Below are 27488 nucleotides of genomic sequence, written 5' to 3'. Positions count from 1 at the left end.
GAAACTTGCTTCAGCTTGATCTCTGGTTCACTCTTACCCATTGTGTAAATATTTAATATTTCTGGAGATTAAATTCCTTTTCCTGAAATCTTGCAGCAGTATCTCAGATTTAATTTAAATATAAATAAAAAATTGTTCAAATTCTGTTTTCAACCTAACACTGAGACCTTGTATGAAACTTTTTTTTCATAAATAAAATGTAGTTTAATTAGATGGCATTAAAAAATAATTATTTGATTGGAATTAAAATTTGAATGGAATTGAATAAAATAAATACAAAAATGAACAATCAGCTTTAATCAGAACCAGAACCAAAGACATACAGTGAACACTTAGGGCCCGGTTTTCGAAAGGGGCTTCATTTTCTGTGGAAATGGCAAAACCTGCAGAATGTTTCCACCTATTAATCCTTTAAAAAAATATTTTCTAACGTCATCCTCTGTTTTATCTGGTGGCGGATCACATTTCATGCATAATTTTCTGTGGTTCTAAATTAATAAGTAATGAGTATTTAAGTGGTTTGCCAAAGTAATATTTCCAGTTCAATTGTGTTAGCAAATGCTATATAAAAAACAATCAAAAAGTGTACTAAACCAGCAGGAAAATTAGTCAAAACGCAAATGCAAACACAAAGGCAATTTTTTAAATTTATATTCAGTCTTGTCAATCACTTATTTATGTATGACAACATAAAACAAACAAACATGATACATGAACATGTACAAAAATGAACATTAATGACAACTTTTTGTTTGATGTACGCAAAAGGTTTAAATAAATCATTATTTATTTTATTTCAGGACGCTTAATTGTTTCTCTCTACACAGATGATGATTGGCTTACTCTAATACTCCCTGAAATAATTGGTTTTTAAACATGTAACTTTTTGTGTCCATGAAGGACACAAGGGCAAAAAAAAAAAAAAAAATCATTGACATGTTGCTGAAATCTTATTTGTCTTGTGCAGACACTTTACCAAAGACAACCTGAATAAGAACAAATACCAGAGCAAGATCTGACCACCCCTTCGTGTCAAAGTGAGACTAGTTTGAATTATTTTCCAGGGTAGTCCCAAATGTGTCAAACTATACTTTGGAAATAAACATTTAAAAAGTAATAAATAAACAAACAAACAAACAAATAAATAAATAAACAAACACATTGGAGACATATGCTTTTAAATACAATCATCAAACCATCCGATTTATTTATTTATATACTTTAGAAACACTGAAGTGGGCTAATAATGTTTAATTGTTAAGTCAATATTTCAACAACCATGACATCAATACATTACAACATTATAAATATGCACTAAAAAAGGAACAATGCTAAAACAAAATGATACATCAAGTAGAGCATATGCATTGAAATACTGAATACCGCATTGTTAAACTAAAGACAGTCTGAAGAGTAAAGAAATCTAACTTACTTTAAGAAATGTACTGTATTTATTGTATGGTCATCCACAACTTTAAACACACTGAATTATAAATCCTACTTAAAACTAAAAAGCAACAGGAAAAAGTAAATTGAATAAATATATGTGTTGTACTTATAGGCTCTTCATGGTTTAGGGCCTTCATATTTACAGGAACTGTTGGTACCTTATGTTGAGATCAGCAAATGCTGGCCTTCTGGTTGCTCCATGAAGTCGACTGAAACCAGGAGGAGCGAGGGCCTTTAGTAGTTATACTTGCTACCTTTGGAACGCTATTCCAAATTATTTATTTTGTATTTATTTGTATTGTTTTTATGGCTTGCATGAAGAGCGCTATGTAAAAGTTGTAATGTATTGATTTTTATACAAGTTTTCCCCTATAAAACTGAAATTGGTGCTGACCATTATAGAACATGCAAGCATGTTAAAAGCTGTTTCCTGCCACTAATTAGATTTAATAAAACTGACACTCGTTTCTTTATCCTGAAGACCTCTACACACCAGATGCGATGTGACAAGTGAAACTGCAGTGATGTAACAAAATGAATAGAACATATAGTCTGTGGTCCAGCAAGGTGAAGCAGTATCCAGAATGACAGAGGAAAAATACCTAGAGCTTTGACAAAGGTCATCGCAATTATAAAAATACAGATTTGAAAGAAAATATATGGGAGTTCAAGGAACTGGATAAGTTTGGTATGTATGATTTATTACCATATATGCTGAAATATTGTCAGAGAAGACACTCATAATTTCCACATCGTTGTCGAATATGTACCAGTCTTGATCATAGTTTTGTCAATAGCAATTTGTAATTGTACAGATCTGGCAGTTTTCAAAGCTGTCGCATCGCCTCTGTGTCGATTATGGTGTGTATGGTCATGTTGCTGCGAAAGAATCTTGGCACCCAATGAAAAATTGTGTTGTGTCTGGTGTGTGGCAGCCTTAAGAGTTCTTGTTTTTATTTGTATGATATGTTCATTGTTTTACTCTTTATAGGAGCCATCCCCTGTAGGAATTGGCTGGTTTCTTACCCAGTCACTCATATCAGCAGACAAACAATGACAGACATCAGGATACTTCCTTAACCATTTACAAAGCACCCTTAATAAGAAGTAATGGCCATATTTCTAACCATTAGTTTACCATTAAAATGCATTGCAGCCCTATCCATTTACAGATGCACTAACACTTTCTGCAAATGATCCAATGTTTGTAAGGTCACTTATCAACCAATAAAGCACTAAAGAAAAAAAAAAATTCATCTTTGACAAACTGTCAGCCTGCTGCTCTGGATTCTGTTTTTTTTTTTAATTTATTTTTTTTTAATTTTATTTCTGAGTCATTTCAATGGTCAAAATAACCAAACCATATGCTGATAACTTTTGTAGTAGAGGACTTTGATGAGGTACTTTTGGTTTATTTTGTATAGTTTGGGTTATGTATCATGGGGTTGTTAATGTATATTGGTATGTGAGCACAGGGATGTGGGTTTGTGTGTGTGTGTAGAATAGTGATAACAGGGAGGCAGTTAAAATCCTCCCTGTAAAAACAAGTGGGGAATGTGGATGGAGCCATGAATTGAATAAATGATTAAATGATTAATTAAGGCTCCAGCCACAGGTATATAAATAGAGTGATCACGGGTGAGAAAGAGATTGGTGTGTTCAGAGGCGGAATGTGATTAGTAAAAGTAAAACTAAAACTAAAATTAAAAAATAACAATTGCTACACCTGCTAATTTAAGCTAGTACAGTACTTGTTGTGTTCTGTGTCTGTTAGTCTGTCTGTTTTGGCCATCGTGCCATTTTTTTTGTGTTTAGTGTTTTTGTTTCCTGTTTATTCAAACCTCTTATTTGGTTAATTTATTATTTACAATAAACTTGCTCAACAGCACTTAATTTACTCACAGTACTGTGTTTCTTCCTGGCCTGACATCACCACCAAGCCTATTTGTGACATAGACAAAACTAATCCTTAATTTAAAAAAAAAAATAGCTTACAAGTGCAGATATGCACTTTCTTCTGGCAAATCATTGCTCCAATTAAAGTTGAATTAAATCTACCATATTGCATGTTTCTAAAATGTATTTGATTCTGTATTTGTTGATTAAACAGATTTGGATAATGCTCTTATTTTCATTCTCTAACTCCACTATTCCTTACCTTTATCTAATGGTAACTTGCTTTGAAGGTACAATTTAAACACTGTGGTATGTTGTGTACATGTTTTGTGTATATCATGTGTTCTTTTGTCTTTATGTATGGGTATATACTGTACAGGCATTTTGTATGTGCATAAAATTAAGTAGGCATTTTGTAACATTTACAATACCTGTGCTATGGCCTCATGTGTAGTGTACATTTGACATTTTTTTTTAATTTAATTAATTTTTTACTTAAGTTTCCTTTTAGTTGTGGAGTTTTTAATATAATTGTTGTGTCTTTTTAACTGTGGATAGTGATTTGTTTTATTATTATTGTCTTTGAGTGTATACTTATTCAAGTTTGTTTTCAATCCGGGAAAGGTTTTATTATTTTTTAAATTAATGTAGTGGACAGCCTATCTGTGGAGTGTATACTAAAATCTCTTGAATGCTTGGATGCATTTTTAATGTGTGAGAGAGAATAGTTAGATATAGGAGGTGATGTTGTCTAATCTGCATGTAGAGAAAAGCACAAGAATGAAGAGAAACTGTGAACAGAGCCACATTCAGCAGTATTAAGAGGAAACATTGGCTGAACGTGGAGGTACAGTAAGTTAGATGATAAAGAAACAAAGCTGGCTTGAAAGACAGACCTGGTGGGCCAAATCTTCTCTATGCTTAAAAAAACTGGCCTAAACAATAAAGAAAGGTTGACCAACACAAAAGCCAAGGGGAATATTGAGATGAAATTGGTACAATCAGGACCAGTTGTGTGTTTAGCGTTGAACAGAAGATGGGCAATATGGAGAGCGCTGCAGGACATGAAACATTCAAGAACAGCATGTTAGGAAAAGGGTATAATGTTGAAACAATGTAGATACCTTTTGGGGAAATGTCAAGAGCCCTTGAATACGCAGCTCCAGGTGCATGTAGTAAAGATAAAACTAAAAAGGCAATTGCTCTATTGCTCATCTCTTTAAAGTATTCTAACTACTTCCTAATGTTCAAAAGATCAGGTGCCTCTCTGAATGCACTAATTAGGAGCTGCTTTTTGGAACATAGGTACTACAGTAAGTGTTTTATTTTATCAGAGATGCCGTGTTGCAAGTTAGTCATTTTCAGTATCCAAAAAAATACTTATGTCATGGTTTTTAGGTTTCATTTCTATTTTAACATGTCCCTAAAGATCAGGATTATGATGGGATTTTTCCTCATTGGAGTTAAGCAAATAAGTTTATTAATTTATTTATCCTAACCTACTGACAACAAGCTTTGTGCAGTTGCTGCTGCTAAAGGTTATGTTTAAGCCCTGCCTGGAGGACTGGTCAAATACTGTCCTGATCCTGGGCCAGGGAATTTGGCACAACAGTGAATAGAGTTTATTATGAGTTATTATAAATGTGCTAGCAATTGTTATATGTTCACCTGTTGCAGCTGATGCAAATGCATCGAAGTATACTGGAAGTATTCTGATTTCAATTGTTTAAATAGAATGTGCACACTTCAGTTACTTCTGACAGGTGGGTTGGTGTTGCACAAAATAGATTGGTGGAGACTGAGTTGTTACTGGATGGTAAAAAAAAAAAAAAAAGAGCTGGCCTCTTTCTTAGCAGTTGTTAGAGGATATACAATACATACCGACAATGAGATGAAATACAGTAGCTGCTTGAGCAGTTTTGTGTGGACAAATCTAGTAAATGTGAATAACGGTAGTTCAAGTAGTCATTGTTAATATGTATTTGTGACAGAGAGAGAATTAAATCTAGTCAACCATACAAGAAAGGAGTGGGCCACAATACCAAAAGTCATTGCCTTAATGCGATAAGCGATGTGTCAGTCATGTATTGGAGGATACGTGATTGCACTTGCTACTGAAGGGGGCGGGACTGAAGGAATATCAGTGGATATGGCTGAGTGATCTATTCCTTGTGTTATGGTTAAGCAAAGACCTACAGGAAAACCTTGTGTACTAATCATGAGTGTTTTTTTTGTTTTGTATTGTCTAGTAACTGTTGTATTTGTCATTGATAGACAGCTAAATTGTCCAGGAGCTGTTGCTAAGGGGCCAGTTTCCAAACCCAGACTTCACATCCCTCCCATGCATATTAGTGTATTTCACCACCTACACTAAGAGCACTCACTGTGGACTTGTGACTGTGTGGTGTTTGTGTGTGTGATATATATCATGTCATATTATTTTCGGACTTAACCCATTGTTTTAAAGGAGTGATACACATTGCTGTGTAGAGCCCCTGCTTATTAATTAAGTATTGTCGGCACGCAACCGAACCAAAGAAAGAGCTGTTTTACCATGAACTGTCGTGTATGTTTTTCCTGAACAACACCTGCGCACTGCAAACCACTTTGCCACAGTATTGCATGCAGTATTCCACAGCTGTTTGACTTTTTTGAAGAGTTGCTATTTCCCTGTTGAAAGTTCTGTATTTAATATAGAGAAACTTGTACAGAATGTACAAGTATTGTGTAAATTGCAATTCAACAGACAGAATTGGTATTGAACAAGGTGTAGTGGACTGCTGTTCCTGGAGATTTATATATGATAGACAAATAAATAATGTAAATAATCTTTGGGTGTCATTTTTCTGGATTTCATTGAACTAGAGGTACTGTACTGTATAATATTTGTTCAAATATTTTTCAAATGGGGAAAATAAAAAGTAACAAGTCGATTTTTTCCCATTGCAGCTAATTGTTTAGTGAATGCCATGTGGCTGGCATGTCTTAGTTTCCTGATTTATACCAGACTTACATTTATCAGCTAGCTGCAGACTGCACTGTTACAAGATAAAGATTACAATTCATTAATCAATTTGTAGGGACATTAATGCATTATTGTTGTGGAACAAACACGGATATAAACACATGAAGATCAATAAGTATAACTAATGCAGTGATATGTTACAGTCGTTTGTCACACTGTCCAGTAAGATGACAGAAATGTTACACTGAGAAACTTTTTTTTTTTTTTTTTTTTTTAAGAAAATGTGGGGTATTAATAAACAAATGCAAGGGAGTATCGGACAAATCAAAGTACTGTAAAATAATGGAAAAATATGGGCGGTGATTGTTTTCAATAATGGGAAGCACAAAATAAAATATATGTACCATAAACTTGTCAATGACAATCAGAGTGCTATGTGTGTGTGTATTTGTGTGTGTGTATGTGTGTGTGTGTGTGTGTGTGTGTGTGTGTGTATATATATATATATATATATATATATATATATATATATATATATATATATATATATATATGCTCAGAAAAAATTTGTGAACCCCTTAGGATTTTCGTGACTTCAACTAAACGTTTCCTATAACAGTTTGTCAGTCTCTCACATCGGTTTTGAGGAATTTTGGCCCATTCTTCCTTACAGAACTGCTTCAGCTTGGTGACATTTGAGGGCTTCCTTGCATGGACAGCTCGCTTCAGCTCCTGCCACAGCATTTCTAAGGGATATAGGTCCCGACTTTGACTAGGCCATTCTAAAACGCGTAATTTTTGGCTGATGGCACATGTTTCAGAAGACAGCGGGTGTTCACCTTCGCCACTACCAAGTCAGCGCGGGGGTGGTAGCAGTGAGCTGAGCCTAAAAATAATAATTGGCTATTTCAAATTGGGAAAAAATGCAGTAAAAATTAATTGGTGGCTACTAAATATTAAAAATAAATAAATAAGTAAATAAATACAAATAATAATTAAACTTCACACATGTATACATTGATTTATTATGTTTATTTAAAGTCAAACATTACAAATAATTACTTATAATCACCCACACATTCCCTAACTCTCCTAAATTGATCCATGAGCATTACTAAAGACGCTTGACAATTGAAGTGATAACTAATTATATTCAGTTATTAATGATTACTTGTGGAATGGACACTCAATTATTATTTTTTTTGTCTTTTGAAAGTAGGGATAGAGAGGGCTAGAGATGTCCTGTGTCTTTCTAGAATCTATGTTAGACCCTGAGAAAACCCAACACTGGCTATAAGATGCTGAATTAAAGGAAGGTATTGAAGGCAGAGGAGCTCCTCTTTTAGCATAAGGTGGCACTGTTTACTTCAACTGCTCAAGACATTAAATTCTACATTGTCTTTGCCTGCCAGCTTTCAATTACTTCCCCTGAAATAAAACACTATTTTCAACTGTATTCTAAAAATGTTTGTTTCTCACTTTCTTGTACTTACTTGTCATATATACCAAACATAACCTTGTTGCAAGCCAATTGAATTGTAGCACCACCATTCGGTGTTTTAAAAATGCTGCCACATTAAGTTGGGAGGGGTAAAACTGGCAATAAAAAGCTCCCTTAAAAGTGGATTTGCTCTGGTTATGTGAAAGTGGGTCACACACGCACGCACACAGACACACACACACACACACACACACACACACACACACACACACACACACACACACACACACACACACACACACACACACACGCACGCACACACACACACACACAGACACACACACAGACACACACACACCCAGACACACACACACACACACACACACCTTGTCTACTCTGAAAGTGACATACATACTGTAACTATATTGGACCAAATTTAAAAGCTAAATGTATGAGAAGTCACAATGACAACCGTCATAAATATTAAGCAAATGATAGACTTTTTGAATGTAATGAGAAATAAAGTAAAATACTGTATAACATTCTTATATAAGCAATATAATAAAACATAACAAAACTGATAAGTGATAGATAATTCTAGAATCAGCAGTCGTGAGCATCCAAAGCATTCCTTCTCATACTTTTAAGTTTCCAACAAGTACTTGGCAACAATTCAATAACATCCATTATATACATTAAATAAATATTATAAATAATGGTGTGCCTTTGTAGTTCATTAAAACCCATTCAACTGTATCTGAAAACCATAACCAAGGAACTAAGTTATTATTTGTCATGAATGCCATTACTAAAATACTTATTAACAGGATGATCGCATTTAAAAAGAAGAAAAGGAAACTAAAAATGAATCGGTCTTTCAAGGTTATGTGAAATATTGTCAAATTGGAAGAAAACTTCTGTATTTGAAACCTATGAAGGGAGCAGTGGGGTACATATTTAAAAAGAAAATACAGCTTATGTTTTTGTTTTATTTATTTTGGATCAAATTTCTTTTTTAAGTCATGTTCAATCTATCAAGGCTACAATTATGACATTTATCAGTACAATTTACTGCTGGTATCTCTACTATAGAAATAAGATAGTTCAACCCATGAATCCTAGTAGAGTCCTTCACATATCTTATGTAGCCTAGTAAAAACATTATAACACATTGAAAGAATAGTAAGGTATATAAGCATTATAAAGCCCAGAGAGGTATGGTAAAGCATATTTAAAAATAAATAAATAAAATAAAAATTAAAAAAAACTTGGAAAAGCATGGTAAACTATTGTAATATACTATAACCTTAGGAAAATGATTGGAAAACTGCAAAAATACTGTGGTAACTTTTATAAGGGCAATCACTCTGTTTAATGATTATGTGGCTAAATAACTTGAATTATTATCTCCTTTATATATTACTAAGCAAATTAGCTCAATTTATACTTTATTGAGCAAAGAAATGCATGAGTATTATTATTATTGATTGCATTCATGTAGCGCTTTTTATACAAAAGTATCGTAAAGCACTGTACAGTACATAGCAGAAAAAAAGAACAAACCACAATACATTTGTATAGCATGTCACACATACAGCTGCCACAACCAGATAATTTAAATAACAGATTTAAATAACAGTGTACGCATAATACAAAAGCAAAAATTTTAAAGTTACATTAAAACCCACTAAGATAAGAAAGCCATCTTATAAAAGTGTGTTTTTAGTCTTGACTTGAAAACTGTAACAGTCCCAGCTTCCCTGACAAACAAAGGCAGAGCATTTCATAATTTAGGAGCTCAACAAGAAAAAGCCCTCCCGTGTTGCTTTTGTTAACCCTAGGAATAACCAACCGCCCCTCATCCTGTGATCAGAGTGCGGTTTGGAAGATACGGGGTCATTAAAGCTTGCAAATAACTAGGTGCTAATCCATTCAGGTACTTGTAAGTTAACAGCACAATCTTAAAATCAATTCTATACTGCACAGGAAGCCAGTGTAAAGAGGCCAAAACAGTGGTAATATGTTCATCACTCCTGGTTTTAGTCAGAATTCTAGCGGTGGTATTCTGAACAAGCTGCAAGCAGGATACCACACGTTTTGGGTCAATTCTAGATGAAACAAAGGCATGCATTAGTATGGCACAATGTCCACTGCTGTTTGCTTCTGCACCTTACTTACCAAATTGTGTCTGGCCAGGGAGGTTACACTATTTTAGAGAATGCAGATCCTGTCCTGTTTAATGGTCCATATCCACCCTTACCATGTGGACTGCTCTAAGGATTTTCAACCTCTCTCAATGGAATATTTGAACCTTTAGCATTACATGCTACTAATAATTATGGCAAAGTGTATGCTGAGTGTCTATCTGTTTTTTTGTTTTTGTTTTTTTTGACAAAACTTGTGCATGCAATAAGCAATAACAGATGATAGGGTGCGTAGTCATAGTATGGTAATCGGTGTATAAGACACAAGACAAACAAAGTATGACACAAATTGCACTTATAAGAAATGTGAGATCAGAATGGTTCTTGGATAATCAAATTGTTAAATAAATGTAGTCATTTGACCGAATTTGAAATTCTAAACCCTGAGTATTTCTAGCTTTCACAGACAGGTATAAATGACTGAAATCATTGAATGTCTGAGTACAGCTCATATCAGTACATGTGTTTTTATTATCCATGTATTTTATATTACTGCAAGTAAGCTAAATACAGTAAAATGAAGTTAAACCAAAAGGTTAGAAAGGTGTTGTAACCCTGCCAAACTAACAGTCACATTACATAGTAAAGCATTGGCACTCACTGTGGTTATCTTTTTTTTAGGAAACTAACACGATTAATTAAAAGATAAATATATCCAGTAATGAAAATAAATATTTATACAACCATACGACTCACATATAAAAGTGCCCGGTTGGTTGCTTTTGATTAAACAATTTACCCTGCGGTGACATTTTTTTATTTTTTTATTTTAATTTTATTTTAAAAGACATAAATTATTTTGAATTCTTGGCAATTAAGTCACAGAAAAAAAAAAACAAAAAAAAAAAACCAGGAGAACATAAAAAGTCAATTTTAAAGGCTACCACATCTTTCAATCTATTTTCTGCTGCAGTGTAATCGTTTTGTGTATACAATCTGTTTCTAGTCCGGATATATACAGTGCTGTGCAAAAGTCATAGACATGTTGCATATTTCTACTCTGATGCATTATGAGCATCAACAATTTACTCAAAGCCTCCTCTAGTGTTTTCTACTATTATAACAACCTTGACTTGCATAAAGAAGGAAAAACATTGAGTCAAATACCTTGCATCACTTGCTTTTCAAAGTATAGTGTCCGAAGCATAATCAACAAGTACAGAGAAACATCATCTATAATAGACAAACCCAGGACTGGAAGTCCCAAAAAGCTGTCTAACAAGGATGAGCAATTGTGACAAAGTGCGCACCCCTGTGTGTATTTTCTGTATATGTTGCGTGTTGTGTGTTTAATGTTGGTGTATAGTCATCAGTACACAGGATATAAACGGGTCTGTGTAACACGAGTGTTTAAAATGTATATTTGAATTTAGGCACGAGGATTGCACAGCACTTCACGTGCAAGTAAAAAGTAATAATATGTGAGCACGGGAAATTGCACTTTATTAATTGCAATTTGTTTGAAGATGATGATTGCATTCGTCATGCATGAGTCGTACTACAATAGTTCAACTTTGAATTAGCGTTATCTTTGAATTAGTTAACCATGGTCTTGTTTTTCACTGAGAGAATAACACACTTGTCACTAGAGAAAGCTCAGTGTCAGTCAGTACTGAGATCGTTGTATCCGGTTCGATCCTGTACGGGATCGTTCTAATAGGGCTAATTTGCATTGAAACAAAATTGGTTCTTGCTGTTGGGATCGTTAAAGATGGGTGTTCCTTATAAGGGTTTGTTATAGTAAAGTTAGCCTATATATATATATATATATATATATATATATATATATATATATATATATATATATATATATATATATATATATATATGAGCCATTCTAAAAAAAAGGCATAATACCACAGTAGTGACATCAAAAAGTGATAATTCCTCTAGAGGAAAATATACTTGAACTTTGACCCCATTCGAGACCATCACTTTCAATTCAAACACAAAATGTCTCATTTTCAATCACTCGACAACACCCACAGTACAGAAATGTTCATTAGTGATCAACAAAATAAGAATATGTTAAAAAACTAAAAACTTTTAATTTATTAATAAATATATGAAAAAAAATCTTATTCTCGTAATGTAACCTGCTAGTACAAAAATAAACAACATTCAAAATGTGTCTTTTGTCTGACATTGGGCCAGAATGGGCCAGTGTTGTAGTTTCATCTCTCAAAATAAGTCGAATGCAATGGCATTGCACGAGAACTGGCCCAACTGCTACTTGCCTCTGCGACTGCTAGCCGACTGGGATGCTTTGCAGCTGAAGAAGGCCTAGCATCATATCGTTATCTGGGTAGTATGAACTGTACCGCTGAACCTCGTCTCCTTTAATATTAGCATCACAAGGGTATCGATGTATTATTAAAAAAAATAATAGATGGGCCTCTTCAGTGAGTTACAGGAAGACAATTTCATATTGGGTCTGTAACAGTATATAAATTACTCGACCTTTGGTCTTGTAATTTATGACATCACAGAAACCCTAGATGAAATTATTTTCCTGTAACTCACTGAAGCCCATCTATTATATATATATATATATATATATATATATATATATATATATATATATATATATATATATATATATATATATATATATACACACACACACACACACACACACACACAGGGAGGGACAGAGAGAGAGAGAGAGAGAGAGAGAGAGAGAGAGAGAGAGAGAGAGAGAGAGAGAGAGAGAGAGAGAGAGAATTAGCTCAAAGAGCCAGCTGCCCAACATTTTTGATATGTTGTACATCATTCTCAAGGGAGCATGTGTTTGAATCACAACATTGGAGGTATAGGTTTTTGATGGCATGACAACTACTTGTTAATTGTTTATATTCAAATCCATCACTTAGTCTTACATGATATAATGGTGTTCTATATGATGAGACATCATTTGTACTTTTATCTTTAAATCTGTATTAATTCTAATTAACATTAGTTTAAATAACCGTATATTTACATTATTATGCTGTGCTGGCTCGGAGGATCAGCCTTGATTTGGCCTCCCCAGCGCATCAGCATGCACAACTTTTGAATTCATTTTGTTAATTTGTTTATTTAAATGTTTTGTATTTATTGGAGTTAATTTGTTCATTCTTTTCTGTTGAATCCCAATGGCATAACCATGTTCAGTCTATTTATCCAGTTACTCTATTTTATTTTTCATTGTCTAATTTTAGCTGTTCTAATACATGTACTACAAACTTTGCATCATTTGTGTCATGTCTGACTGGTGAAGTGCTGTACTACTGGTTCATTAATTTTTTTATTTCTAATTAATGAAAGGTGGTTCTGAATTATTTTATATAAATTTGTTCCAGTCTCTCTATAGCAGGGGGAGATCTGTGCTGACTCTGCTGGCATGTTCATAGTGCTGCAGGTGTGCTCTTTCTTGGGACTAGCGGACTATTATAGGAAGTTCATCCCGAGCTTCGCTATGCTCGCTGCTCCCTTGACAGACCTCACCCGGAAGGCTGCCCCAAATACGGTTCAGTGGACGGAGTTGTGCCAGAGGGCCTTTCTCGCCCTGAAGTGGAGGCTGTGTAGTAAGCCAGTGCTATGCAGCCCTGATTTTGGTAAGAGGTTCACCCTGCAAACGGATGTGTCAGATACAGGTCTTGGGGCAGTGTTGTCTCAAGAGGTTCGGGGAAGCGAGCACCCAGTCCTATACATCAGCATGAAGCTCCTTCCCTGTGAGAAAAATTATAGCACCATCGAGAAGGAGTGTCTTGCAGTAAAATGGGCAGTCGAATCACTGCTGTACTACCTCCTGGGGCGCACTTCACCCTAGTTACAGATCATGCCCCCTTAGCATTGCTTCACCGAATGAAAGATAGCAACACCTACTTGGCGTACTTGGCCTTGCAGCCCTATACCTACAGGGTAGTCCACCAAGCAGGAAAGCTGCATCAAGTGCATGTGCGGAAGCGCTGGTCGAGGATCGAGAACCAGTGGGGAGAAAGAATAGAAAGTGGGGAACCCTTGGGCAGACCCCCGAAATATTGTTTAGAGCAGACTAGGGAGCAGCTAGTGTAGGTCGGTGATCCGGGTCGTACGGATAGCGCGACCGGGATATCGCTGCCAAGTGCAGCACCTTTTATTTGTAGTTTTATTACTGTTTTATTTTCCTTTTTCTTTTCGCCTTCTATTTTAGAATTATTCTTTGGAGCACCTGTAAGTGCGCCTGCACTCTAAACTGTTTACCATCGTTTGGTATCCCTGTGGTTCTGTTTACCATAGTTAGTAAGCAGACCACTGACAACAGCACCCTCTATGGGCTAAAAAGAAAAAAATTCCACTTGAAAATAAAACTGGGCACCTGTGTGGTGTTTTCAAGTACACCTGTCTTTCTCCTGTTTCAGTGAATTACCCATCACCCTTCCACACTCTCCAACATATTTTATTTCATCACATTTTTCACAGGCTATTTTTACAGTAGAATGTGTTTTATGTGGATGTGTGTTGTTCTTATGTACAATTATATATTTTTTTACTTTTGTCCATGTATTTACACACTTTTCATGTACTTTTGCAAGTATTTTTTGAACCTATTCTGTCAATTATTCTCGTATGTTTACTGTAAACTGAAATATCACCTAAACGAACTTATCTTTTGAATGCTACAACTGGGTCCTTAAGAACTGCTTTTTTCAATTTTTCTGAATTATGTAGAATATGTGAGTGTTTCCAAACTATCTTAGAAATATTAGGCACAAGTTTAGAGTACGTCATTACTAATGGGACTCATTTTACCTTTTTATCTGTATTTTTATATACAGTATGTACAACCACAGAAAATAGGCTGCCACCTATAAGTGTTGAGTACACTAATTGCACAATATGGTTCTTCTTGCGGACACATCCATGCTTGGATAACTTAACAAATGACAAAATGTAGCATTTCCACTGAGAAACTTAACAGATGGCACCCTTCTTTTTGGTTAATGTCATTGAACCAACACAGTGCATAGAAATGGGCAGTTTTTTTTTAGCCATCCTGTATCATGGTATGTAATTGCCTTTACAAGCACTTTCTTGAAATAAGGCACCCTATGGATATTAAAAAGGAATAGCTGCTAATAGCAAAGACAAGTGCATTAAGTTAATTAATTCCAACTAGCTGTTTGTGTTAAGCAGCACAGATTTGATTTCCCCGTGCTTTTAAAGTGAGTGTTTATACTGTAATATTAAATAAATGAAAACTAATCATATTTCATGACTGTAATTTAATTAATTTAATGATGTGGTTGTTTTCTGCAATTAAAGTTGTAATAATCTCTTAATATTTCTGCAAAGGGGATGAAATATTAATATTAAGGGAAGCAGGACTCGGCAGCAGGTCCGAGTCGGGTCACAGAACACAGACAAACCAGGTAGTTGGGAATCCAGTGCAATACTTTATTATTCGTCAATAAGTCACACGTGACTTGGTGTCATATTGTGAGTTATGCTAGCTTACACACATGCAGGACACCCATTCCTCTACAAGGTATCTGCCGAACCACACTTCACCCAATCAAGAGATTATATATCCTCCCCCTCCCCCCGAACTCTCAGAGTTTCATGAGAGTTGGCTATTACATTGCCATTCTGTAAAGATACAGTGCCCAAAAATAATACAAAGTGGTCATCACAGGATGTGACAGGGAGACCCTGTCGCTGGTTCTTGGGTGCATGTGTGCCTTTATAAAGCAGCTGGGATGTGCAACAGGATACGCGTTGCTAAGCAACTCATTGAGTAAGTAGGCTCGCCCGGCGCCGAGCTGATCAGGAGATCTGGACTGACTGGGGGACGTGCCCGGGGAGGCTGCGCAGAGCTCAAAAAGCATCTGCACCACAGATGCTTTTTGTTTCATGTTGTGTTGCAGACTCTTATCAACCCAGGAGCTGAAGCTATGGAGCCAGCACTAACCCTGGGAGCATATACCCCTGCACACGACCACAACCCAGGAGAGCGTCCTCGCCACAGGATTAACTACTATGGAACCCTTCAACTGCAAGACGTTGCTCATGAAGGCAAGCCCTATGAAGAGGCAGGAGTTGCTATGAGAAGGCTGGGACTCCGGGAGCCCAGAAGTAGGTTAGTTTAGGGGAGGTTGAGCTCAAACAGTATATAGAGAGGGTTTGTGTAGAATGGTAGGTTCCTGGAGTGGGACATTCCCGGGAGTGGCGCTGGCTTTGTGTGGCAAACTTTTATTTTTAGATTTGTTTTGTTTTCTTTATGCTACCATTGCTACCATTGCTGGAATCCTAGTGCCAGCACTTGTGTAGATTAAATCTGCGCATCTGTGTGGTATGTTAACTCTCAATGCTCTGTGTCTGCCTCAGTATTATTCAGTGACGACCCACGTATGAAACATCACCCTGTTACAAGGTATTTTTTAGAAACATAATAACAACTTTATAATATGTATTTGACCCTAAGACAACCTTTTAACTGTTTGACTTTAACTTTATCCCTAAAGTAGACAAATCTAAATGTAAAACTAAATTGCCAAAATGGTTTAATAGATCAATTAAAAAAAATATTCAGCGAAAAAAGACACTTTACAGAGCATTAAAAAAGGACCAAAAAGAAAGTACGCAGAAAGAGTACACAGAACTGCAAACGCAAGTCAAAAAGGAAGTTAGAAAGGCCAAGAGAGAAATAGAAATAAACATTGCTAAGGGAGCTAAAACCAATTCCAAAATGTTTTACCAATATTACAACAGCAAGAGAACATTCAAAGCGGAGATTAAATGTTTAAGAGATACAAATGGCAAAATCGTAGAGGAAGAAAAAAAAATAGCAAATATGTTAAATGATTACTTTTCACAAGTTTTTACAAAGGAAGATACTGACAACATGCCCCACATGTCATCCAGTTCCTATCCAGTTTTAAATAACTTTAGCATAACTGAGGCAGAAGTGTTAAAGGGACTAGGAGCTCTTAAAATAAACAAATCCCCTGGGCCGGATGGGATCCTCCCAGTAGTACTCAAAGAAATGAAAGAAGTAATTTACAAATCGCTAACCAAGATCATGCAGCAGTCTCTTGACACAGGGGTGGTACCGACAGACTGGAAAATTGCAAACGTAATACCAATCCACAAAAAGGGAAACAAAACTGAACCAGGTAACTACAGACCAGTAAGCCTGACTTCTATTATATGCAAACTTATGGAAACTATAATAAGATCCAAAATGGAAAATTACCTATATGGTAACAGGGTACTGGGAGACAGTCAACATGGTTTTAGGAAAGGGAGATCGTGCCTAACTAACTTGCTTGATTTTTTTGAGGATGCAACATCGATAATGGATAATTGCAAAGCATATGACATGGTTTATTTAGATTTCCAGAAAGCTTTTGACAAAGTCCCGCACAAAAGATTAATTCTCAAACTGAACGCAGTTGGGATTCAAGGAAACACATGTACATGGATTAGGGAGTGGTTAACATGTAGAAAACAGAAAGTACTGATTAGAGGAAAAACCTCAGAATGGAGTGTGGTAACCAGCGGTGTACCACAGGGATCAGTATTAGGTCCTCTGCTATTCCTAATCTACATTAATGATTTAGATTCTGGTATAGTAAGCAAACTTGTTAAATTTGCAGACGACACAAAAGTAGGAGGAGTGGCAAACACTGTTGCAGCAGCAAAGGTCATTCAAAATGATCTAGACAAGATTCAGAACTGGGCAGACACATGGCAAATGACATTTAATAGAGAAAAGTGTAAGGTACTGCACGCAGGAAATAAAAATGTACATTATAAATATCATATGGGAGATATTGAAATTGGAGAAGGAATCTATGAAAAAGACCTAGGAGTTTTTGTTGACTCAGAAATGTCTTCATCTAGACAATGTGGGGAAGCTATAAAAAAGGCTAACAAGATGCTCGGATACATTGTGAAAAGTGTTGAATTTAAATCAAGGGAAGTAATGTTAAAACTGTACAATGTAAGTAAGACCTCATCTTGAATATTGTGTTCAGTTCTGGTCACCTCGCTATAAAAAAGATATTGCTGCTCTAGAAAGAGTGCAAAGAAGAGCGACCAGAATTATTCCGGGCTTAAAAGGCATGTCATATGCAGACAGGCTAAAAGAATTGAATCTGTTCAGTCTTGAACAAAGAAGACTACGTGGCGACCTAATTCAAGCATTCAAAATTCTAAAAGGTATTGACAGTGTCGACCCAATGGACTTTTTCAGCCTGAAAAAAGAAACAAGGACCAGGGGTCACAAATGGAGTTTAGAAAAAAGGGCATTCAGAACAGAAAATAGGAGACACTTTTTTACACAGAGAATTGTGAGGGTCTGGAATCAACTCCCCAGTAATGTTGTTGAAGCTGACACCCTGGGATCCTTCAAGAAGCTGCTTGAGGAGATTTTGGGATCAATAAGCTACTAACAACCAAACGAGCAAGATGGGCCGAATGGCCTCCTCTCGTTTGTAAACTTTCTTATGTTCTTATGTTCTTATGTACAGACAGTGTGGGATTTATAAGCACACCACAAAGGTCCATTTGATTACATAATAAATGGAGGAAGGCCCACTGCCCAAATTCCCATCCTTACTTGTCAATGACATAAATCACATTTAGATGCAGAGGTACTACACATTTAGTGGGATTCAGCCCACCCATTCCCTATTCTGGTGACATGCAATCAAATTTTACAGAGTTATATGCAGAATTTATGCTTTCAATGAAGGGGCTGATTGAATGTTAACATGAGAGTTTTTCATTTTTGCTATACTTAAGCTGGGTTGTGCTCAGGGTAGGAATTATCCAATTAACAGAAGAATGACACAACATGCATCATAAAGCAAAAGTGTCAATATGTCCAGTGTATTTATATAATTGTATTATATTTGTAAATAGTTTATTGTTTATTAGTGGCTGGCATTTTTTAAATAATAGTAGCTTCAAACAACCTGTGCTGAAATTTGGAGCAGGGCAATAATTCTGTCAGACCACACTGTTAGAAGCCAGCAGTTACAAAGTTAACCACACTGACCAATTTAAATATGCATAGTTCAATACATCTGCAATTGCAACACAACCCTATTTTCCTAAGATGTTTGTTCTAGGTGATTTCTTAGGATGCTTAGCAGATCTTTATTTTCTTCCAGTTTTTAAACATTGAAAGCCATCATTATAATACTCTGCATACAGTTGTGTTTTTCAAAATAATCCACCAAAAACAAATCTTGGTAGTCGTCTGCAGTCATCTGTCTGCATATATAAATTATATGTTCTTGTTTGTTTAAAAGCATTTGATAATACCACAGACTTTACATAAATGTAAATGTTGTAATGCAGTAACGTTGTAGCACTTCTTAACGACACATAACAGTAGTGTATGAGCTGTTTCTCTGCATGTTACCAACCTTGGGTTAAACCCTTTCCACTGGATTTAAAGTAATTCATAATAGTCTTTACAACCTAAACTTTAAACATTATGCTCAAAGTATTATGCTCAATTGGAGATGTGTATTTACAATCTGCTAGAGCAGACAATGTGAGCTGACCTTGATATTCTATCAATACAGCATTCATAAAATCTTTGTGAAACTATAGTACAGGTATTCATAATGTGGTAATTCTTAAGAATACTGACACTTCACCTCCAAGGACATCAGGATCAGATATTCATTGAGCAAGCTGTAATACGTGTGGTCATGAGCCACAGCAATCACAACTGCTGTTATATTACCAGGACAATATGGCTCTGAGTGGCAGCAATATGGCACTTTACTTAAATCAATTTGAATCAGTTTACTGGTGTGCACTTAGGGTAAAACAATAAAGACAAATCTATTTTTAGCCAACTCTTGAGGTCTGTATCTGGATGATAGTGCAGAGGTGATCCTGAAAATAACCTACATTGAATATATATTGAACTTATCTGTACTGTGCTGTTAAGGAATAGGCAGCAGATTACGCGTAAAGCTGTTTATCATATGAATACACTATATTGTTGAAAAATGGTTAAGCTATTGTGTGAATGCCATGCTTTTAGAGGTGTTTTACTTCCTGGTGTGCTCATCACAGATTTTATATCACTTCTGTAAGTTGTTCTGAGATCCAATCCAATCTACCAGCATCCATTAGACATTGTTCCTGCACACAATGCTTAACATTAGATTCTTGTGTCCCATTGGTTACCAGGATTCATACTTCTTTGTAGAATATGTCTGAGCTCTTTGTAATTTAATATAAAATCCTAACCTTATTAACTAATTTATAGACATGTTTGTGCTTTTAAAATAATGTTATAGTGACCAATGTCAAACTTCAGTGTGAAGTGTATCCAAAGTCAATGACATAACAGATGATTTAGTATTATAACATGGCCTGGACAAAGCACTCTGTTTGAAAAAAAAAGTATTCCAACCCATACAGTAGGCCTTTTTAGAAACACACTTGCACTTGCCTGTGTGTTGTATTACTCAGCACAATTGTAAGGCTGCATTTCATGGCATGGGTTTTCTCAGTACTATTCTCTGTTCTTTTTTTATTCTATGCTTGTAATACAACTATAGATCTAGTCTTTTTTGGGGAGCATCCAACATAGGATTCATTCACATTTCTGATAACAATCTAAATGACACACATAAATGGGTGTACCTCCACTGTACAAGTGTTACTGCAATTGCAACATTTGGCCTCCAGGTGGGACTGTTTCAAAAATAAATTAATTCAAGCCAGATTGCTCTGGCTTTTTTCAACACCCCTAAACCTACTTTGCATATTGCAATTTCAAAATACAATTTCTTCCTCTGCATTTTTTTTTTTTAACATTTATTTATCTAGAATATGTTTTACAGCAGAAAAACACTTCAAATATTTTGCTTTATTAGTTTTTGGGGAGATACACAGGTCAAATGCAAGCTTTCATTTGTAATGTTTAACAATAATTAATAATACATGTAATTTTTATTTACAGAAAAAAAAAAAAAAAAAAATTATAAATACTATTTACTTTTCACATACTTAACACGGTTGTGAACTTATTAAGCCATATTCAATGGCTGCCCTATTCAATGGTATCAGTTTAAACAAAAGGCAGTGCTTCCGTTAACATAGAGCTTGAAGATGTATAACCTGTATTGCTGTACAAAATAGGAGGTTCACGCCTGTTTGCTTAAAAAAGTGACACAGTGCAAGCATATACTATCATTTTCTAGTAAAGGGCACTTAAGACTAAACTAGGGAATGTGATAAACAAGAACTCAAATTATGGCACAATTTCAGAATATGAAAACACAAGTTGTTTATCCTCATTCTGCCACAATGTTTACTCTTGGAATATTTTTTAAATGAAAAAAAAAAAATTACACATGGAATTAATAAAGAAGTCAGTCACCAACTGAATCAAACATGCATAACTGAATCAAACTGTACATCACACGTGTATAACTGAATCAAACTGTACATCAAAAGTGGTTGCAGGATATATGGATTTGGAATCTTAATAAAAATCAATATTCAATGTCTTCTACTTGTCATATGATGAATAATAGCCTCATTAATAAACATATACACAAGCATATTACCAAATGTGCATGGCCAAATGGTCTTTAGCTCTGTAGTAGCTCTCACCCTAGGACTAAGCACTTGTCATACTCATTTGTCTACAGCTTTTGTAAACATCAACAAGTGGGGTTATCATCTTGCTTGTAAAAAAAAAAAAAAATCTGGATTTTTTTTTTCTTCATGTTTGCTTCTTGTTTTACATCCAAGCATAGTCTTCTGATTTATTATTATTATTATTATTATTATTATTATTATTATTATTATTATTATTATTATTATTATTTAAACTTGATTACATTAAGCAAATAGCTCATATTTCATGTCTGGTAAGTTATGACATTCATCCTTATAAATCTCTATACTTCTGCTGTAACAGCACTATCCAGTATTTCACTATGACCACTGGCCTACTGGAGTCTATTATGTATAATCACTTCTTTGACACTGTGAACATTTATGCAGCCTACACTCATTAGCATGGAGTATGGGTCATCTCGATCTTCCACAGACCATTATATATTGATCTGTTACCCACATTCGTCTGCTTTACTGTAACTAAGTGAATTTTGATTCTTTAAAAGGAAGACTAGATAGTCAAATGTCACTTAGTGCCCAATACATCACTGTCCTCTGCTACCAATACAATCTACAACTTATCCTAGAAATGTGATGTATATGCATTGTTATTGAATAATCTGATACATTTATTTTTATGTTTACAGGCCAATATATTAAGGAGATTATAATGTTATTAGTCATATAAGATATCAGAAGAGAATTATTTCTTGCTTACAGTACATACAGTACAGTGTGGGACGGTACGAAATGTCCATGGTATGATAACCTTACCAAAAAATACCACGGTTATAATCTCAAAGTATTAACCTATTTTTTAAAAGACAGTTTAAAACAATCAAAAAGTGCAAATAAACACAAATCTGTGGTTAATAGCCTGTCCTTTGTTGTATACCGTAATACTTTCTCTCAGAAATTTGTACCTGTATTTAATATCCAAAACAGAATTCCAAATTAGCAACACACTCAGAAAAGATTTGTTTTTGGGCAAAGTATTTTGGCCTTTCATAAAACTGAAGCTTCTCTTTTACTTAGTTAGGGCTATGGGTTCATGGAAGTCAATAATACTGTAGCGATCTCAGTTCCCGCAGGCAGGTGCATCGCACAGGGCGAGGCAATCCACACACAGTCAGAGGGCGGGTGCGAGCCTGGGATCTCTGAAGCATAGTGCTGATACCGCTGTACAAAAGAGCCGGCTCCTTTGAAGGACGTATATCAGGCTCATGTCTTTGTATGTGACTACAGCATTTACTAGCACTGCTGCTGCCTTCCCTCGTGCATGCTACACTCTCCCCTGCCAGCCACAAGTCCTCCCCGGACTTGCTTACCAAGTTACAGTCTGACAAGTGTGTGCCGGGGTACCTGCGTCCACTTCTCACACCAATGTAGCGATCTTGGTTTCCGCAGGCAGGCGCATCACACAGGGCAAGGCAATCCACACACAGGCGGAGGGCGGGTGCAAGCTTGGGATCTCTGAAGCATAGCGCCGATACCGCTGTACAAAAGAGCCGGCTCCTTTGCAAGGAGCTTATATCGGGGTTATGTCTTTTTATGTGACTATGTCACCTACCAGCCCTGCTGCTGCCTTCCACCTTGCACGCTACAATACAAACTGAAACAAAAAGAGAATACTTTTATAAATGTACATGTGGTTATCAGCTTTTGTGTCGATTTGGATATATATATATTTTTATGAAGATAGTCATATATGGCAAATCATGTCTTAATTAACATTTCAATTTAATGTACACATTTTTCTTCTTTTTATCTGAATGTGTGTGTTACAGTATGAATGAATACTGAAGAAAACTACTACTGTTTGTTATGTGTACTCTTACCACGCTGTTGAAACAAATTCAACATTATAATAATAATAATAATAATAATAATAATAATAATAATAATAATAATAATAATAATAATAATAATAATAATAATAATATAAAGAAGAGGTTGCTTCTCTGCATTTAATGTACCAATACGCAAGTGACACAAAACTTTAAGGAAAAGTACTTCTTTGTTCACTGCTATTTTTCCTCTGCACTTGTGCTGATGAACTGCCATACCAAACCATACCTGCAAGCACATCTATTAATAAGGCTTAAAAAAATACTGCTGTGATTCACCAGCTTACTATTTTTAAGTTATTCTCACTGAACTTACTTTGGAAATGTCTGCATAAATTATGAGATGATGCTCCTTCAGGTGGCTAAAGAGATTTGAGGTGTTTCCTCCTCAAGCTGCAGCTACTGCAGGTTCTACAATAAGGGGCGCCGTCTTCTTTAACTACATCGTCTTTCTTTTTGTAGCCAAAATATGTCCCGGTAGACGACCTCTTTGCAGGTGGGAAAAGGAAGTGATCATTTTCTGATGCACTTGATTCAGCTTGTCACATGTTTTATTGGATAAAAAAAAGCTGACAATTCCATCTACTTGTATGGTTTCACAAAGATGCTTGCAATGCATCCTGCTAATGACGTATTTATGATAATTGCAGTGTCACATTTTTTTGACGGTTTCATAATTTCATAGTCTTACACCGTGACTAATTGTCATACCAGTTTACCATCCCACCTCTAGTACATATGTTGTTGATTAAATAAACCAGCAGAGAAGTGGTCAAGTTTAAACTTTTGTTCAACCTTGGAAATTATTACTTATGCACTGGCCAGAAGCAATGTCTGGAGTGTCAGATAAGATTGTTCTTGAGTGGTTTTGTATTTTGGGTAGTTTGTACTAGTTTGGCCAGTGTCCCTCTCCTGCTAGTTGAGAGCCATCCTAGAGGAGGTGAGGTCCAGTGCGGCCGAGTCTCCAAGGCCAAATAGCAAGCTGATTGGAGATTGAAAGAAGGAGGGGGCCTTGTTGTATGTTTTTTTTTTAAGAATCCAGTGGTGTGCATTGCATATAGCAGATTTCACAAAATAAATGTTTTATTTTACAACATGTGTTTAAGAATATAAAACATACACAGGGTGGAAAGTAACGAAGTAGAAGTACTTCATTACTTTACTTAAGTATTTGTTTTTGGTATCTGTACTTTACTTAAGTACTTTACTTTTGGGATACTTGTACTTTTTACTTCACTACATTTCCCAGAAGCATCTCGTTACTCGTTCTTTCAGCACACTGACTCTTGCGCTGGCCAGGATTCTGACTGGGTAAAGCAGAGCCGCATGCGCAGTGTCCGCTTGCTTTGATGATGACATGGTATCTTAATGCCCAACCAGAGACCGTTTTGATTTTAAAAATAACCAATCAACAAACACAACATTTAGCTGCGCAGGATGCATTAGTAGTTTAAAAAAGTAACTGTAATCTACAAACAGTTTCGAAACAGGATTTGACATTTTTAACATTTGATCCTAGAATTGCTTCATGAGTTGTGTTTTATTCATGGGTAAAGGTTGTGACTAAAATTTAATTCATGATTTGAGATTTAGATTAAGCATTTAAGCCCAAAGAAGTGGGCTTAATTGGGTGGTAATGCTTGCTTCATGTAATTATGCCAAAGCCGAAGGAGATAAGGCTCTTGAGGGCTCAAATGCTATTAGAATATAGTTGTAAAAAGTTTATTTATTTATTTTGTTTTTATGCTTTGTTTCTGTTAAAAAAAAAAAAAATATATATATTATATATATAAATATATATATATATATATATATATATCCCAAAAGAAATGCTATTAGAATATGGATACATTAAACACAATTTAAAAATTATGTTTTTCTAATAGTTTTATCCTGATTTTATGAAGAACTATAAGTTTACCTCAGTATTCCATGAGTAATGCGGTTTTCTCAAAAAACATCTGTGGTCTGTTGTCTTTGGTTTAATTCAAGCGGTGGACCCTGTAGGCTACTTCCAGTTATGGCGTAAATAACAATTTACAGTTTTATATGATGGCTTTGACTCATTTTTCAATACAGCGACCCAATGTGCACAACTCTTAACACATAATGATAAACTGAGTGGTAAAATGCAACCATTTAGACACATTTTTCCATGCTAACATACAACATGCATAACTGTAAATCACCTCTTCCAGTCATAAAGTTGCCCTGTCAACCATTAGGACTTATGTCAAATGCTAACACTTATCTGGTAGAGTTCTTAACTATTTGATCACCTGGTAACAATTGGGGGTCATAATTGCAATCGCGTTCTCTATGTGAGAATGCAAGACAGCTTAATTGATAATTAGTTCATCACTACATAAAGCTCTCAGCTTTTTATTACTGTAGTTTTTTTTTTTTTCCCCAACAACAGTATTCGTTATTGTTACTGTCAGGCTCATAAGTGTTATTTTGTGTCAAAGATTAAAAAGAAAATGTTCAAAGTTTCTGATGTTTTGGACACATTATTTGCTTTTGGTATCTTTATTGTTGCATCGTTGACTCCACTGCATTCATTTTGCAATATATACAGGATTTTGATCAGTAGTTTGGGTTTTGGTCATCTTTGGACTGTTACAATTTAGAATATGTTTTATTCTGTAGGTTTTGCTCATTGTAATGTTGATCATTTGAATATGAACAAATTACATTTTTAGACTGTTTTGATTTGAATTATTTTGTGTTTGACAGCATTATTTGCTAATGGGTGTTTTATTTAGCAATGCTTCAATGATTAAACTTCAACGATCAAAGAATCTGATGTTTTGGTGCTATGGTTTGCTTTTGCATGATTTATTTATCTCATTTGACACAGTAGTATTTATTTTGCCCTCTTCATGGGGTTTTGACCCCAAAACGAGCAGTTCAGCATCTTGTGTTAAGAGTTCTGCCCATTGGACCGCTGTATTGAAAAATGAGTCAAAGCAATTGTAAAAAACTGTAATACAGTACCATATTTAATTAAAATATTCTACTTACATGCAGCAGTTCGTACATTGTTTTGTGAAGTGTTTGTTATCGATAACTTTTTTTTTTTTTAATACGATTTGACTGCATATTTGTACAGACAGCTAAATATCAGTATTTACTATTAGGCTACTTTTTTTTTTATGTGTTATTGGTAATCATGCTATTGTGTTCACAAAGTTAATTCAAAGTGTTATTGTGTTCATAAAGTTAATTCAAAGTGCTCTCAGAGAACATGTACCATGTCTGTGTTGTTGGTGATTCATTGAAATAAAGTTATTGAATGTCAGTCTGCATCCATTTGAGTAAGTACAGGTAGGAAGTTGATATTGACAGACTACGTGTACAATAAGAGCGGAGATTTTAGTCTATCAAGCAGGAAAATGCAAATAATATCAGAAGCGCATACATCCTGGAGGTTTGCAGGACATTTTTTTTTTTTTTTTTTTTTTCGTTCAGGTGGATTTCCATGGGTAAAATTTAAGGGCGGCTACTTTTTACTTCTGATACTCGAGCAGCTTTAAGATTTGATACTTTTGTACTTTTACTCAAGCAGTTTCTAGGAAGATACTTTGACTTCTACTTAATTACTTTTTTTTCCCCAAGTAACAATACTTTTACTCAAGTAACATGTTTGAGTACTTTTCCTCCCCTGAATATACATAGGCCTGCATGTAAGCAATTTGTTCACGTCGTCTGTCTTCTTGTTTTGCTAGTCAACGCATACAATACTCCAAGTTGCCTAGGCGACATGATAACATGCAACTGTTGAATTGAATCGTCCTTAATGGAACGAGTGGCACAAACTCTTGCAGCCATGATTGAAAGTTTAATGCAAAATGTGTTGATTAATCCATTCATTGCAAGAGACGATGCAACAAAAACAGAAATTATTAAAGACGGAAGGCCAAACCAAAATTGCAAGTAGTGACTACTTACAGAAAAACAGGAAAATAGTTGAAACAGTATTTCAATGAAGCAGTGTACAATTGTGAATGGATCTGTAGGTGTGCGGAAACAAACTCCTTTTGGAATAAGGCAGGATACCATGA

Source organism: Polyodon spathula, chromosome 1 (genome assembly GCF_017654505.1).
Source record: "Polyodon spathula isolate WHYD16114869_AA chromosome 1, ASM1765450v1, whole genome shotgun sequence".
NCBI classification, from domain to species: domain Eukaryota; kingdom Metazoa; phylum Chordata; class Actinopteri; order Acipenseriformes; family Polyodontidae; genus Polyodon; species Polyodon spathula.
The sequence above is the reverse complement of the archived record's forward strand: the minus strand, read 5'-3'. Positions refer to the sequence as shown.